Below are 16713 nucleotides of genomic sequence, written 5' to 3'. Positions count from 1 at the left end.
TCATTTATTTTATATTTATTGGTTGCTTCTTATAGGTGCCCTGACCAGGGATAAAACCCACAACCTTGGTATATCAGGATGATGTTCTAACCAATTGAGCTACTGGGCCAAGGCTACATCAGTTTTCAAATCAGGTAGGTCTGGATTTGAATCCCAGGCCTACCACCTACTAAGTGTGTGAGTATGGATAAGAAGTTTAAACTCTTTAATACCACCTTCCTGATTTTTAATGTATTTACCTGGCTGAGTTATCATAAGGAAATGAGATAATGCATAGAGTGATTAGTTGTAAGACCATGACTAAAATAATAAAAATAATATTATGAGCATAATATTAATAGTTTTAGCTCCTTGGAGGTATTCACATTTTAATAAGGAATGATTACTTCCTTACCCAACATTAAGAGCTTTTAGAATTTCAGTCACAGTAACAGAGTTATTCCTAGGTTTGTCTTAGAAGGTGGCCACTTAATAAAGGTAAGAGGCTTGGAAGGCCCTTAGGCAATGGCTTTGAGAGTCAGAAACACAAGCCATATATGTGGAAGTCAAAAGAGCAATGCCAGAGATTGGAGTGGTCATCAGTTGACACTCAGATCTTAAAATATCTAGTTCTTGGAGGTCCTTTTCATAACTCAATTCTGATGGACTAGCCTGGAATTAGTTTAGGGAAGGACAGCTATAAGCCTTTTACCATGTAGGCTTTTTTTTCTATATGGTCAAAGGTGGCATCACCCAGTGAGTAAATCTATAAGTAAATCTTCTTCACATAAACCAGGAATGAACTCAGAATCCATTTTTCCAGTAGCTTGGAGAAAGCACCCAGTAGCAAAGAGAAGTAGTACTTTTACTCCAAGAGCAGTCATGCCAAGATTCTTGCTTAACTGACAAAATGGGGGACACTGCAGGGGTCAGCACATCCCTGGAATTTCCATTCCATCTGACAGCATTATCATATGAGATTGTGTTAGTCCAATTTCCTTGGTATACTAATAACCCATGGTACATGCATTATTTGAGCAAATGACAAGGTCCTGAAGTTAAGACTTATTAATACAGAGTGTGGTACCCAGTGGATTTGTGCCATGCAAGCAAATCCTTATCATTTCCCATTTTGGAAATTTCACATTATATTCGGCTTCATGAATTCCATAATTCCATTGTAATATAGATTAACATTTTGAAAAAAAATAACAAATAACATTCTGCTTAGGGGAATTTCAGACATTAGGCTTCTGATGAGAAAAGAGGGGTAATGTTGAAGACTTCAGGATAGCACATTATCTTGGAGAATAAAAAGCCATTCATTGTTTTCATTTCCCAAGGCTGTGGAAAGAATTATTTAAAGATTATTTTTATAACTTTGAGTACAATTAATTTCTATAAAACCCATGGACCATAGTCCTATTTTTAATGATTTCCCCCCTTCTTTCTCCCAGGAGCCTATCAGTTGGACATTTTTCTTTTCAATTAAAACAAAATGAGTGAGTGGATGCGACCCAAAAGGGCTGGCAGTATTTTCAAAAACGGGTAGTAATCCATTCAGGTCCACATATAGTAATATATCCTTACACATGTTTCACAGAAACATGCTGCATACACCCACTGCTCTTCCGTGTGCTACCCTTCCTTGGTGGAACAAACAGGAAACTTCCATATATCAGAGATCACGTATGACAGCCCTATCTTCTGTGTAAAAGGTCATCTCCCAGCAGAAGAACAGCTCGCCTAGTTAAAGGGAGACCAATTTTTAAGCGCTCTGCCAAGCTGAAGACGGAATGAATGAGGGAGAAAGGAAGATGTCAGATTTCAAATGCAGGGCACGCTCATTGCACGCTCGGATGCTGAGCTGGTAGGAGGGGGCAGAGAAACCTCTATTTAGAGATGATTGGAAAAAAATCAGTACTACACAGTGCACTTCAGAAGGAACGGGGGAGGTGGCTGTTTCCGGCTCTTCAGGTGTGACAAAATGGCTGCCGTGGAAACTTCAAGCAGCAGCAAATGGCAGCGGAGGGACTTCCCGGGGCAGAACAAATGAGTGTGTTCTGGGTGCCGAGGAAATGCATGTACGCATGGGTGCCGGGGGAAACGTGTGCGCGTGTGTCCTGGGTGCCGAGGAAATACATGTGCGCGTGGGTGCTGGGGCAAACGAGTGCATGCGTGCCCAGGTGCAGGGGGAAACATGTGCGTGTGCCCAGGCCGGATGGCGGAGAGAGTCACGCGGGCCGGGAGGCTTATAAAGTTCAGACGGAGAAAAGGGGCGCCGGAGGAGGGAGCGGCCGACAAGGAAAGGGGTCAGAGAGCAGCAAAGGATAAAGCTGTGGAGAAGCGACCCTCCAAGAAAGTATGTTAACTCCAGGAAGCTCAGAATTTGCAGTATTTTTAACCCCTTGAACTATAACCATGTCAGATGATCAAGGGTGCAAAACTATCGCAGCTCTGTAAATGCTCATCAGCGGCTTTAAAACCTGTTTAAAACGACTCCATCACTCCTCCCTGTAAATGGGCAGGGGATTGGAGGACCGACACAGGGCGCTCTCCGAGCAAGTCTGCCCAGCAGGCAGCGCACGCCCGGGGCCCCCACCTCCTCTGTCTGGCAGCCCCGGCTGCCTTCCTTCCAGGAGTGGAGGACCACTCGCCATTCCTGGTTGTGCCCGGCACCAGTCGGGCTTGGCGTCGCCGTCTGCAGGCCCGTGGCACAGCCAGCCATCTGATAGACCAGTCTGAGTAAACGTGTTTCGGAACAGAGTTACACTTAGTGAGGCCTTTTCCTTCACACGGCAGGTGCCCAAAGCAAAGAGCGAAGTGGTAGGAATTCCGACACTGCGTGTAACTCCCCTTGGGGCTCCTCTGGGGCTGGAGTCTTGATCACTGTGACAGAGAACTGGTCTGTGCAGACCATGACCAGCGTGCCTTACAGGTTCTTACCTCTGTGTGGGCAGGTGTGTGTTCTGTCCCCTTCTCTGGCTGCTCCCCAAACCACACTACTCAAACAGATATGCATCCCCCCACACAGATACATATAAGTGTGCTACTCATGAGCACACTTGTGGTATCAGCAGAGCCTTTTTATTCCTTGGGTGTCTCGCTACTGTCTAAAATGGGGGTTGGTAAAGTATGGCTCATGGGCCAAATCTAGCCCACTGCTTATGTTGTCAATGAAGTTTTATTAGAACACAGACATATGCATTTGTGTATTGTCTTCTGCACTATAACACAGTTGAGTGGTCAGCCACAACAGAGATTATATGGTCCACAAAGTCTAAAATATTTCCTGTCTGGTTCTTTAAGAACAAGTTTGCTAACTCTAAAGTAGTACTCATATTTAGAAAATAGATTAAAATTTTTTTTCCTAAAGGTCTTTCCCTCATGTTTAAAGTGACTCATGGACATTCACCTCTTAGACTCTTAGGGCCCTATAATTAGAAGGCATATTTTAGATTATCGGTCCCACCTGAAGCCTAGCGTGTCTGTGGATGGCCTGTCTCTCTCAACAGTTCCAATGAAAGGAAAACCACAGTTGCTTACAGGGAAGCCAGTGATGTTTCTCAATGACTCTATAGGAAGGTTCTTTTTTAGACTTAGAATGAAAATTTGATATCCTATCAGTTCTACCCATTGGTTCTCATTCTGCCTTTTGGGGCTGGTCAGGATGAAGGGGGACAATCCCTTTTAAATAACACATCAAGTATTTGGGAGCAACTGACAAGCCTTTCCTTTGTATTTTGCCTCTCCAGATTAAGTGTCCCCAGTCCCTTTATTGTTCCTTGTGTGGTGTGATGTAAGCTCTCTGCCTCCTCTGTCACCATTCCTGGATAGCTGTGTCCTTTTTACACTTAGGTTGGGAGGACATCGGGTCCCTCCTCAAGCGAGGCATTTATTTATGGTCATAGTTCTGATAGCTCACCAGAGGAGCTTGCAGAGGGTAGAAGGCAGAGGCTGGCCACTCTATCTGGAGTCCCAGGCACAGGATAGCACCCTGATCTTATCAGGCCTCATGGTGCCCTCTGAGAATGGTCACACCGAGCCTTTGAACTTGCGCTGGAGGCCTAGCAGGGATTCTACCAGAGAGCTGGCTCTGGAGAATGGTGCATTTTGAATTAACCACTCCAGAAATCATAAAACGGGATTGTCAGATTCATTATGGAAAAGGCTGTGCTGAATATAATGCTTTAAGTACGTGTGGTAGCTGCTGGGGATACAACTGGTATTAGTGGCTTAAGGGGCTCAGAAAATTTCCGAGAGACCATAACAAAGGAACAGTCTGTGTTTGGTGAGAACAATGGAGGATGGACCCTTTTCCTTCCATTGATGAAAAGAGAGCTTTCTTATTATTTAAAAATTTGACACTCCAAACACCCACCAGCCCTCAGTGTACCATATCAGAGCTACTGAGGAGGAAGTAAAAAAACAAGTTAAAAAAATCATTAAACAACCCCCCAAAAAGAGGGCTCAATGAGGTCTTATTCCGTGGTAATGAGCTCCAATTTAACACGATCATTATTTCTGACATTAAAGGCCTGAGAATAGTGTCACATGCCCAGAAGCTTTTTTTCTTACCAGCTAATCCCAGAAATAAGAAGCGGCCATTAGGGACAGTGAGTCAGGGGCTATAAAGTGTTTTAAAATAGGAGCGTTGCGACACACTGACTTGAGCATGGGAAGCACAGCCTATGTAAGGCTTTTAGCCACCTGTGGGTGCCTCCAGCTTCTGCCATCTTGGCTGATTGCTCAGCCAGGATGGCCAAAGGTGGTGCTGTGGCTTCCAGGGAGTAACTGAGGGCATGGGTTTGTTGTCAGATGGATTCTGGATTTGAGGTCTGACTGTGTCATTTGTGCCCAAACCATACGTCTTTGGAAAATTTTACTTAATTCCTCATATCTCGATTTGGCTCAACTGCAAAATGGAACTTATAAGAGTATCTACTACCAGGTGTGGATTAAATGAAACGGGGCACAGAAAACAGAGACTCCAACAAACCACAGAGAAGGAGGCCCAGGAAGTTGGGGAGGAACATCCTAAGGCAACAGATGGGCTCCAGGCTTACAGATCAACCAGTCTTGATGGAAACAGATCAGAAAGCTCTGGGAGGATTTTTATAAGAAGATAAAATTGATATAACACCTAATATATTTGAACATATTGAGAGAAAACGTACATAACTGGGGGAGAGTTTATAGACATGCACGTAATTATTACAGAAAAGCAGAAAGCAAACCACTAAAAACAGAGTTATGTAGGAAAGAGTAATTACAGCATACAACATGGCTGAGCTAGGTTAAGTATTGACCTAATGAAAATTACAATATCATAATATTGGGAGGATGGGGATTTTATGTGGTTTTTTCAAAGGGGATTTAAAAGAGAGTTGGGTCCTCTTTTTCCATAATAGGAAGTCAAAAGATGATGCCTAGAAGTAAAAATCAAGTATAGAAATTTAAAAAAATGATATTTAGAGATGTGGAGATAAATTCATAAGGAATCAATTAAAAGAATTGAAAGCATGTCTATGGGCAGCAGACACTTGCTGGCAGATTTTCAGGGAATACACTGTATTTTTTTAATAAGGCCTACAGGACTACATGAATCTAAGAGCTATATGTGTGAATAACTTTCATAAAAGTAAAACTAAATTAAAAGAATTAAAGTTCAAATTAAAATGTGTCCCACCAAATGATTTCATCATTAGTTCTTCTAAATTTATTAGGATCAAGTCTTGTTTGTTTTTCTCAACCTTCTAATAGGTGAAATGTTAAACAAGGGAGGTCAAGAATGTTTCAGGAAGCATATCTTTAACAGATGGAGATACATAGCAAGTCTGGGGAGAGTTGACAAACCCCATGAAGGGTGCATTTTGCATATGTGGAGTTCATAACCACAGGTAACAAAGCATGAGCCAAGTAATCTGCCTGACTGGGTGGTCTGAATTATATTCCCTTAAGGATGGTGCTTCCATTTCTTCCTCTGTTTATCCAGATGTATATAGTCTCCACCACATTTCAACCCACAGGCTCAAGGATCCTCTACCGTGCCATTCAGTTTCAAGATCTCATAGAGCCTCTTCACACCTGCATTAAGCTTTCAAGTTCATTTTCTTAGTCACATAAGGTACATTGAGAATACAGGTAACTGGAGGCATAAAGGCTAACTGATTGCCTTTCCTGTATTTTTTCTTTAAAATATCAGAAGACTTCTATTATTCTTTTCATAACTTCCACCACATGTAATTTTTAAGAATATATTTTGCTGTGTATGTTTCCCTACCATCTCTCCAATTTAAGCTTAACACTCCCTTGAAGAAATCAGCATGCCACTTGTCAATATATTATTGTCAGTCCCCAAAGTCTGATGATTGGTTCTAATGACGTCCCCCACAATCAGTAACAGTGTTTCAGTATCATGGTACTACAATTCCTGGTTCTCCCCCTTCCTCCATAAAACTTTACATTCAGTTCTACTAACTGGCCAGCTGTTCACATGCCAATTCCTCTGTTACCAAAGTTATGATCTTGAATTTGAAGCAGAGGTGAACACATACCTAAAATAATTGGTGCTATTCACAAGTTCAAAATCACTAGAGAGGAAATCCAGTTTCTACTGGAAGTACGCATTTATTTTCACACAAATCTTCCTTCTGATACTTGGTGCTGTTTCCCAGCTTCAATTACGATGAATCAGCTAAGGAAAGCTGGGACCTGATTTTTGGAAAGAAGAGGACAATGATACCTCCAGGAAAACAAATACTCTTGGGAACCACAATAACCAGTAGGTCAAAGAACTGTTGCAAAGTGAATTGTCAATTAAAAACAGAGCTCTTTAGTAGCTCCCACCTCTGTGTCACCAACACCACTGCTGTCCTCTACATAAATAGAGACAGAAGGATATAGATGTACTTATAATGGTACACAAAGCCCTGTTGAAATCACAAAAAAACTGGCACGATAAATTACTGTCTAGATTTTATATTAACTGAAGCTTTTTCTTAACTCTATAGATAATATTGCTAGAGCCTTTATATGAGCCAAACACCGACCTAAACATCTTATGTGTATTATCTCATACCATCCTCTTATGAACCCAATTAACAGATCAAGAAACCAAGACCCAGAAAAGTAAAGAAAGTTCCCTAGGGTTTTAACGTGAATGTTTGGCCAAGCAAGAGCTTGAGAACCCAGATCTAATCTCGATGCCTATGCTCTTCCCCACTGGAGCAGTGGTCCTCAAATTCCCAGGGGAATTTGGCAATGTCTGAAAACAGTTTTACTTTTCATACCTGGGGGTGGGGGTGTTACTGGCATCTAGTGGGTAGAGGCCAGGGATCCTACTAAACACCCTACAATGCACATGACAGCCCCCACAGCAAAAAAAAAAAAAAGTCCCCAAATGCCAATAACTCAATATTGAGAAACCCTGCACTATGCTACACTTCCTTTTCTTTAAGAAAGTCTGAATTAAAAACCCATTGCCCTCTTCCCAGCATCTGGAATACTGCCTGGCACATAGTTGCTATCAGTGGTCTTATAGCTATTACCAACTAAGTTATTTTTCTGAAATTATGAAAGCCCCCCTACTGCTCCATAAGGGACACCAATTGTTTTTCTCTTGTTATGTGATGAATACTTTTTAAAAGTCCATAGATTGAAGATGCTCAGAATAGGGGCCCTGATGTACAAAACTCACTACAGACGAGTACAGAAATCCCACTAATAAACCTCAATTTCCCACATTAAGTGCTGATGTATAAGACATCTACAGATTTGTTCCCGCACCTACCAGCTGTCCCACAGGACTTTGTTAAATATGCTCACATGCACATCTTAGGTAGAGTTAGACTCTTAATAAGGCTTAGAAGAAAGCGATGGCTTGCTATAAAATTCTTGTTTTTTTCCCTTTGTTCTTTCATAATCATCACCCTACCTGTAATAAATAGGACAGGGCCTTAGAGAAATGCAGTATTCTGTTGAAGTTGGGGGAAAGTAGCTGGGGGTCTATGAAGAAAACAGGGAATTAAAGAAAAAGAAACAACACAATACTCTCTATTAGCCTCCAAGTGGGCATTTTCGCCATTCCTTTCTAGTTAGGATGGGTATAGGCTTTTGGGGAGGAGAGGATGGGGAATCTGGTCAATCCCATGGCAACTGAAGATTGGCTTATTTACAAATGTCTTCCATGGTGCAAGTGTGCCATGTAGGATTAAACTAGGGAAGGCTGTATTTTACCTTCTTCACCTCCTTTTGTACTTTTCATTGTTTCCAAAGGAGAATTGAAATGTTTACTTGCTAAACTAGAAGATTCATTTTTCTTGCATTCACTCAATGGGTATTAAGTGCCAGGGTATCCTCCTGGGTACATAGATAGGCTACATTCCCCAGCCATGTATGTAGTTAGGAGTGGCCACATGGATGAGTCTCAGCAGTGGCAGATGAGAGGCAGAGCTGTGAGCCATGTCTGTGCCTAGACTTTCAGATAGTGGTACCACCTCCTCCTGATCCCTTTCCACTGTGGGGAACCTGTGGGGACTCAGCTTTGATCCTACTCTGCAAGACAGTGGAGTGACATGAAGGAAGAAGCCTGAAAAGTTCTCTTGTGGGCTGGAAATGAACTTCTTTATCCTTTTAGCTACTGTCATTTGGGCCTCTTTGTCATAGCCTTTGTTATGTATAACACTGGACTATGCACTCATGTAACTTACATTCTAGACAGACAATAAATACCCAAGGTAATCAGGGACAGTCTTTTAAGATGAGACCTGAATGATAGGGATAGTGAGGCCTGTAAAGATCTGGGGACTCAGGTAGATGGAAAACCAAACACAAAGACAAAAGCTCCCTAGTGTCTGAGGACTAGAAGAGTAGCATGTCCGAAGCGTAGTGATCGGGGTGGCAGTACCGGATGTGACTGAAGAAGAGGCAGAATAAGAATAAGGAGTCTGGAAGCAATTCTAAGTGTGATGTGAATCCATCAGAGTGTCTTAAATGGGGTATAGGTGTGTGCATCTGTGTAGAGAGGGAACAGAGAGAGAGATATCATTTGATTTGAACATTAGAGATTACTTTGGGTACGGTATGGAAAAAAGACTGCAGGGGCTAAGACTAGAATGGAGGAGAGCAGTGGCTCAGTGAGTGATGGGTGGCCAGGACCAGGACATAAGAGGTGGGGATGGGAGAAAGGGCTGGATTCAGGAAGTGCGTTGGAGGTAAAGTCAATAGGGAAGAAAATTTTCTTTGGTGGGCGGAGGACCCTAAAAGGCCCACTGTAAAATTGTTAAAGTTGAGGTGCCTGTTAGAGGTTGAAGTGAAGAATATGGGGTTCAGGGGAGAAAATTTAGGGATTCTTCAACAAACAGATGAACTTTAAAGGCATGGGCCTACTAGATGGGTATAACTGGGGAATAGGAATGGAGAGAGGAGGGATCCAGGAAGAAGTAGACTTGGCCCAGCAGACATTTAGCATTTTCCACCAATCTCTGGGATAAACATCCCATCAGATTGCTAGGAGAAGGAGGAAGGTCATGCCACTGCTGGAAATTCCAATTAGCTTCTGGGCATTCCTTTCCATGGGGGGTACAGGGGCTGGCCCGTTGGCTCGTGAGAGCTGGTTGTTAAACGTTTGGGAATTGTGTGAGCCAGTTGTTAACTACAGCCATTATTGTGAAAGTCACAGTGGCAGTGACACCCCAGAAATCAGCAAATAGTCCAAATCAGGGCCTTTTTGGTAAAATGTGAGAGCCTGTTTACCAGCACATCACGACTCCTCCCCATTTTGGGTGGGGGCATAGTACTCAGCCTTGTCAGAGGACTGGCATGGGATCCGCAGGCCCCCCATGTGCACACTCACAGGACCTAATTCCTATAGCAGCTGAACCACATGGCCCATAATTTACAGCACGCAGTGGCAGGGGCTGACCCATGAGGAGCCCCTGTAGCATTTCACCTGTGATCCAGCATTGCTCCTTTGCCATCACAAGATGGATGGCAAGGGAGTGGGTCTTAAGCAGCCTTGTGAAAAGGTCAAAGGGAAGGTTTGGAATCTGAGTATCCAGCTTTTCGGAGAACGAGTCCTTAGAAAGATAAGAGAGTATTGTTTCTACTGAACAGTAGCTGCAGAAGAAGTGGGGACTGGGGAGTTTCTTCCCTCTGGGGCGTTGTTAGAAACACTGAGATGGGCACATGGCTGCAAGCAAGAAGGCAGAGGGAACTCCAGTCTCTTGGATGTCAGGGACACCCCTGCAACCCTAAGTTTCTAGACACACAGCACCCCTCTTCCCTTTGGCAAGGCAGCGAGTTTGGTCTTTGTAACCCTTCCCTTCCTTCTTTGGAATCGTCTCTACCACACCTATTTCATTGACTCCAAGATGCATTTTCACAAAGGTGCAAATGGGCTGATTAGTTTACTGGGGAGTGTTGACATGCTACAGTGCACTGGAGCAGGCAGACGACCTCCCTGCATGCTCGAGTGGGCTCTGGTTACCTTAACCGCCTCTAACAGGAATCGAGGGCTGGTCTGCATTGGTGCTCAGGGCTGGAGAGATGTGTCATTGCAGCATCACTCTAGTTATGAATTTCAGAACATACAGCTGTCTGCATATAACAGGGCCATCAAAAATGCATGGCAGGTTCCAAGGGAAAAAGAGCAGAGGGCACACCCCTGGAGGCTGGGCTCCAGGGAGAACCAAATGGAGCCCTTGCATTCTGCTGTGCACAGCTGGGTCGTGTGCCCACCTACACACGCAAAACCCATGAGCCCTCCAGAGCAAGGCTTTCATTTAGAAATGAATTCACTGAATCTGAGAATGTTGAGTCTGTAAGGAATCACAAAGGCCATTACATCCAAAGCTTCATTTTTTTTCAGATGAGGAAACTGAAGTTCAGAGAAGCTAAGCGATTTCCCTGAGGACACACCACTAATCAGAGCAATTGGGAGTCCCCGCTTCCCTTACCTCCACCCCGTGTACCCTTTTCCCCATGAACAAGCTGCTGAGTCTAAGCAGCTACCTAAAACCTCAACTATTGTATGCTGTGTGCATGCATGTGACTGTGTGTGAGTATGTGGGCCCTTGTGTGCAGCGCTGCTGGTGTGTGGTGGGAATTGGCAGGGATATGCTCTCCTTGCTTCTTGGTTTCACAGCTCCCACAAGACAGGAATTAAAAGGCAGGAAAAGCTGAACTATTCCCTCCAGCAAGTAGATTTGTGAGAAAACAAAGAGTCAGTAGCTCAGTCTCTGAGGGGTCAGGCTGACTACCTTCCCTCAGAGGCATCAGGGCTACTTTTTCATCTCTACCATGTTCTGACCTTGCATAATCTATAATAATGTGATTCCGAATGCATTTTAGCAAATGAAGATGGAATGGGTCTCTCTCAGCTTCTACTGTACATCTGATCTGCAAAATCCATAAGGAGTTGCAGCAGAAAGTTCGCTAAGGGGAAACACAGCCAGTCTCCCACGTAGGAAAAAGGTTCTACCGACTCGTGGTCATTTTTGTTACTGTTCTTAAAAAGGGGATGACATGCTGGAGTCAGAGGCTCACCTTTTACTCTTGTGTTTAATTGTTGCAAAAGCCTTTTATTACCTTGTGTTCTTCCCCAGAGAGAACATGATCTGTTAAGCAGCCAGGCCTGGCTACGTCTGGCTCATCTATCTGCGTAGAAATGATGCTATCACCTCTGCACGATTCTGTGTCAGCTCCATGACCATGTCTGTCTGTCTCTAGCTCAGAAAGGCCCTCACAAAAGGGAGAAGAGCAGGGACTTGGATTTCTTTCATTCTTTGAATTTTGCATAAAACTCCCTCCCAGTCCACATAATGAGAAAACATCAATCATCTGTCTTTCCCTGGAATGTCAGAGGCCATCCCGAGCCGGTTCTCTGTTCCACTCATCGGTACACAGGAAGGGCTTGCGAAATTGCTTTCCCTCAGAAAAATATATTCATTTCCACCTTCCTCGGATGGCTCTCACAAATGAAAGTGCTTTGTCATTTTTAATGCCCGGTGTTCACTTTCTCCCCACTGTCTCCAGCCACAATCTAGCCAATGAAAGCCACAGGTATTTTGGCTTTTAAAAAAATGCCTGAAAGCTCAGAGGATGGTCAGAATCCACGAGGGTCCCCTTGCAGGTTCTCCTGGAGTTACACAATGCCAAAAAATAAAATAAAATAAAATAAAATAAAATAAGATAAACAATGACTGCAAGGGAAGGTTTTCCATTCCGTTGGAATTTTCTCAAGCCTTGGGCAGCATGTGGACGGACACACAGACACAGTGGAGCAGATGAGTCTAGGTAGCAGACGCCTGCCTCAAATGGAGGTGTGCAATAAGCCCTGCCGCATCTCCCTTGCTGGCTGGATTTGAGCAATCAGAGGATTAATAGAGGTGAAAGGTCTTTGTAAATGGGAAAGTGCATTAAACATGCAAGTTGTTATTATTTCCAACATGTCTCCAGTCTACAATGTGTCATAGACACCTATCGTTCTGTTTAGATGACTGGGTAATTGTCCCTCAAGCCCCAGGGAACAAATCTCCCTTTGAAATGTTTGTATGTATGTGTGGAGGTTTAAGCATACAGTAGTCCCTCGCTATATCACAGTTCACTTATTGCAGCCTCACTGTATCGCGGGATTTTAAAAATATTATATTTAATTATTTATCGCAGGTTTTTCGCTATATTGCGGGATTTTGCGGTACATAGAACCCTGTTATAATGAAGTTTCAACTCCGTGGAGATTTATAGATGCCAAAGGACCAACAATATCCTCCAAAAAGCAATGCATTGAGCTTTTAATAGAAAAGTTAGTAGGACACCCTGATTTCCGTTTAATGAAACAGTCGCCCTCCAGAATTGGGGGGGTCAACATTCTAGAATCTAAGGCAGCTTTATAGGACAGATCTGCTGCCCAAAAGTTATTTCAACACAGAAGTTTGACATAATATAATTATTTCCCAGATATCCACATTCACTCAAGGCTGGATTCCCTCTTTGAGGTCTTTTCTTAGATACCTATTAGCTTTAACTTTTTCTGACTTTTCTTAATTACACCAGCCTCTCAAACAGTTAAAGATCTGCAACCAAATATTTAATTGCCCCAAAACAATCTAATTATTCAAAGAAACCCCTTCTTTCTCTAGGTGAACTTGAACATCTTCCTGATGATGGAAAACTTGCTTTTTAAAAATTATTTGTGGTGGACAACTTGGTATTGTTTACATCCAATTCTTCATGAATTGATATTTGTAAAATATATAAAAATGGATTACTAAAAAAATAAAATGTTGCTTGAATGTTGCAGCATGTCAGATTGCTATCAAGGTTTCTGAAGTTTCTGAGGCCCACGGCTCACAGACTAGGGGTGGCTGGCGGACCGTACCTTGAGTAGCACTGATGTAGACAATGAACTGTCTTGCTATCTTTCTTACGACGGGTCAAATTCCCATTATGCAACTTCTCACTGCTTAGAAGAGTTTGTAAATCTAATGTTTTAATAGTAGTTTTATTTAAGCAGGGATATGTCTTATACAAAGACTCTAAGCTAAGTAATCACAGGGATATATCTTTATACAAAGACTTTAAGCTAAGTAATCAATTGATAACTAAGATGGAGGACATAGTTAATACCAATGTGAGTCACACAAGGCACTGTCCAAGAATAAATCAGGACATTACCCTCAGGTATGGCTGAGGAAGGGGAAGGTTTGGAGCTGGCTGCAGTATAAAAAGAAGGCAAATAAATAAATAAATAAATAAATAAAATAAAATAAAAAACCAAACAAACAAACTGAAGTGATTTTTAATCTGTATTTTACATAATAGATTAAGAGGATATAAAGAGAGATAAAACCAGTCTGGACCAAAGAATACGAACTTGATGAAGCTGAGACAGAGTACAGCCAAGCGTAAGCATATGCACACACATGTGTGAGTGTGGGTACATGTGTGTGTGCATGTGTGTGTACACAGTTCGCCTGGTGGGCAGGATGACTGGAGTGGAGTAAAGAAGCGGGGAAAACAATTGAGGGAGCATTTTCAGAAAAGGGGTCCAATTTATATCCCTTGCTGTAATTGGTTTGTTTGTGTAGAGCAGGAAGATGGGGGCGGGGCGGGGGCCGGTGTGTGATGGAGTGAAGCACGGAGGGCTGCGATGCCCTCGCCTGATGAGTTGGAGAGAAATTGTTAGTAACCAAGACTGGTCCCACAGGGGTTCATTAAGTGACTGGCCCTCCACGATCTCCTGTCATTTCCAACCTGGACGCATCGACATCGGCCCGCTGTGCAGTGTGCAGCTGTGTGGCGCGCGAGGGTGTGTGAAGGCACGGGAGTGCGCCGGCTGCGTCTGTGTGCTGTGTCTGCGCCTTTCCTTAGGGATACAGTTAAGTTTTTCATGGGAATTAGCCTCATGAAGGCCACATGCGATTTTTTTAAAAGGCACAAAGCAAAAAGGTGCTTTCTTACTGGAAACACAAATTTGCTCTGACACTTAAAAAGTACCGTGGAGGTGAACAATGGGGAAGCCAAGAAAGGATTTGAACTGGGAGGGTGGGGCCACTGGGGAAGTGAAAAGAAGCTGGTGGCGGACACATCCAAATGGTAACTTCTTAAACCGCCTCTGAAAGGAAGCGCTTGCAGCATTTCTCTCCAGACTGTGGGGTCTGTCAACTCTGGGTGGTAGTGGGGGGGGAGGGGGTGACAACAGGGACTGGAGTTACAGAGGAGAGTGGGGAAGGGGTCAAGGATGAATAAGCCAAATGAACAGAGTGCCCCCATGTCTTGGTGCTGGTGGCATGCGGAGTCAGTGCTGCTTTGGATCTCAGGATGGCCCTTTCCGGGCTCAGAAGGAAGAAGATGCACGTGAGGAATTTTAAAGGAGTAGGACACCCTTTGGGGATCCCACAATTCAGACCTTAGAAAAACAGTAAAGAATAAGAAACCGCAATGCTCCCTGCTCTGGTGGGAGCTCTCAGGATGCAGTCTCAGAGTACTGTGCCTTTTGGGAGCAGCCAAGAAGCTGGCGTCAGGGCTGGGGAAAAGCTAAGGCCATCTGAGGGAAGTTCCCAAACTTCCTACCCTCTCACTCTGTTAGCTTGACCTTGGACAAAGCTGGCCTTTAGTCTCTGGACAGAGGGTCCTCCATTTGGTGCAAAAGAAGGCTTAACTTCAACCTATTTTCTATGGTTTGTAATGGTTTCCTGGAACTGTGAAAATATAAGACCTACACGGCGTGACAGCAGCCTCCTTAGTTCTTTCTCTACTTCCTAAAACATGGGTTCACCATATCTGAAGAAGAGGAAAAACTCTTCCATCTCCTAGGATGAACCTCGACTCGAACTTAGTACCGTGGGTCCTAATTCTCCATCATTAGCAAATCATAAGTAGGGGGAGTCACAATACTATTAATTCACATTACCTAAGTGTTTGCAAATCTCAGGCTGATTACAGGTATCACTGTTGGTGTCGTTAACAGCTGCCATTCACTGAGTGCTTTATACTTCATAATACCTGTCATCGTCCCATTGTGATCATCATAATAACTGTGTGAAAGAGTAAGGTAGCTACTATTATTGCCCCCATTTTTTCCAGCTTTCCTGAGATATAACTGACAGGTAACATTGTGTAAGTTTAAGGTGTACAATGTGTTGACTTGATACACTTATATGTTGCAAAATGATTATCAGCATAGTGTTAGCTAACACCTCCATCACGTTACATTAACTATCATTTCGTTTTTGTGGTGAGAACATTTAATATCTACCCTCTTAGCAATGATCACCCCCATTTCACACATGAGAACACAAAGTTTCTAAGTTCTGGATGTCCTGCCTAGTCCCAGGGATCTGAGTCACTCACTCCACTGTCCCCAAATTCCTAACTGTTGCCTTTCCCTGAGTGTCTCCCAGGTGCAACCCTGTCCTAAGCACTTAGCGCACATTATCTAATTATCCCACTTGGTCCTTAAAGCCACACATCAAGGTAAGCAGACACTGCCTTCAAACCCCAAGCATTTATAGGCTAGCTGCTCCCACAGAGTTGCATCCCCCTCAGGTCACCTGAATTGGTCCAGGTGGCAAAGAAACCACTCAAGGACATGAATGTGGTCATTACAGATGGCCATGATGGACCTGGGCGTTTTGCATTTCAAGGGTGATAGGAGCCTCTGGATAAGACAGGAAGCAAGCTTTCAACCTGCCTCATTCCTCCCATCCATGCTGTTCTCAGCTCAGTGACCAAATAGATAAGAAATACGGGAGGACTTTAAGAGCGATGTCCACTTTGCAATTAACAGAAGGCAAATGGGGCCTTCCTGATTTTCTTTTTAACTCTAGGGAGGCAGAATTGAAATAAATGCCAATGTTCTACTTTTCTATGTCTACCAGGAATGATGAGACTTAGCTGTACATACTTATCCTTGGATGATTTTTTTAAAAAAAATAAAGCAACATAAAATGAAAAAAAAAAAAAAAAATAAGGCCAAGGTGCTCTCCCCAGAGAACCCAGGGAATTTTGGAATTGTTTATATAGGATGTCTCTTTATCTGTATAAAGCAAAGAATCTCTCAAGTACTTTTAGTGGATTGATCTCATCAAAAAGCAGATTTATTAAAATGAAATACAGATAGAGGGAAACAGGTCATTGTAATTACGCATTAGTTTTGTTTTGTTTTTTAATAAAAACTGACTCTCATTTTTTTAGTCATTGAAATGGGCCCTGCAGATCATGTATGTGATG

Source organism: Furipterus horrens, unplaced genomic scaffold (genome assembly GCF_987537825.1).
Source record: "Furipterus horrens unplaced genomic scaffold, mFurHor1.1.pri manual_scaffold_13, whole genome shotgun sequence".
NCBI lineage: Eukaryota > Metazoa > Chordata > Mammalia > Chiroptera > Furipteridae > Furipterus > Furipterus horrens.
Note: the sequence above shows the minus strand (reverse complement) of the source record.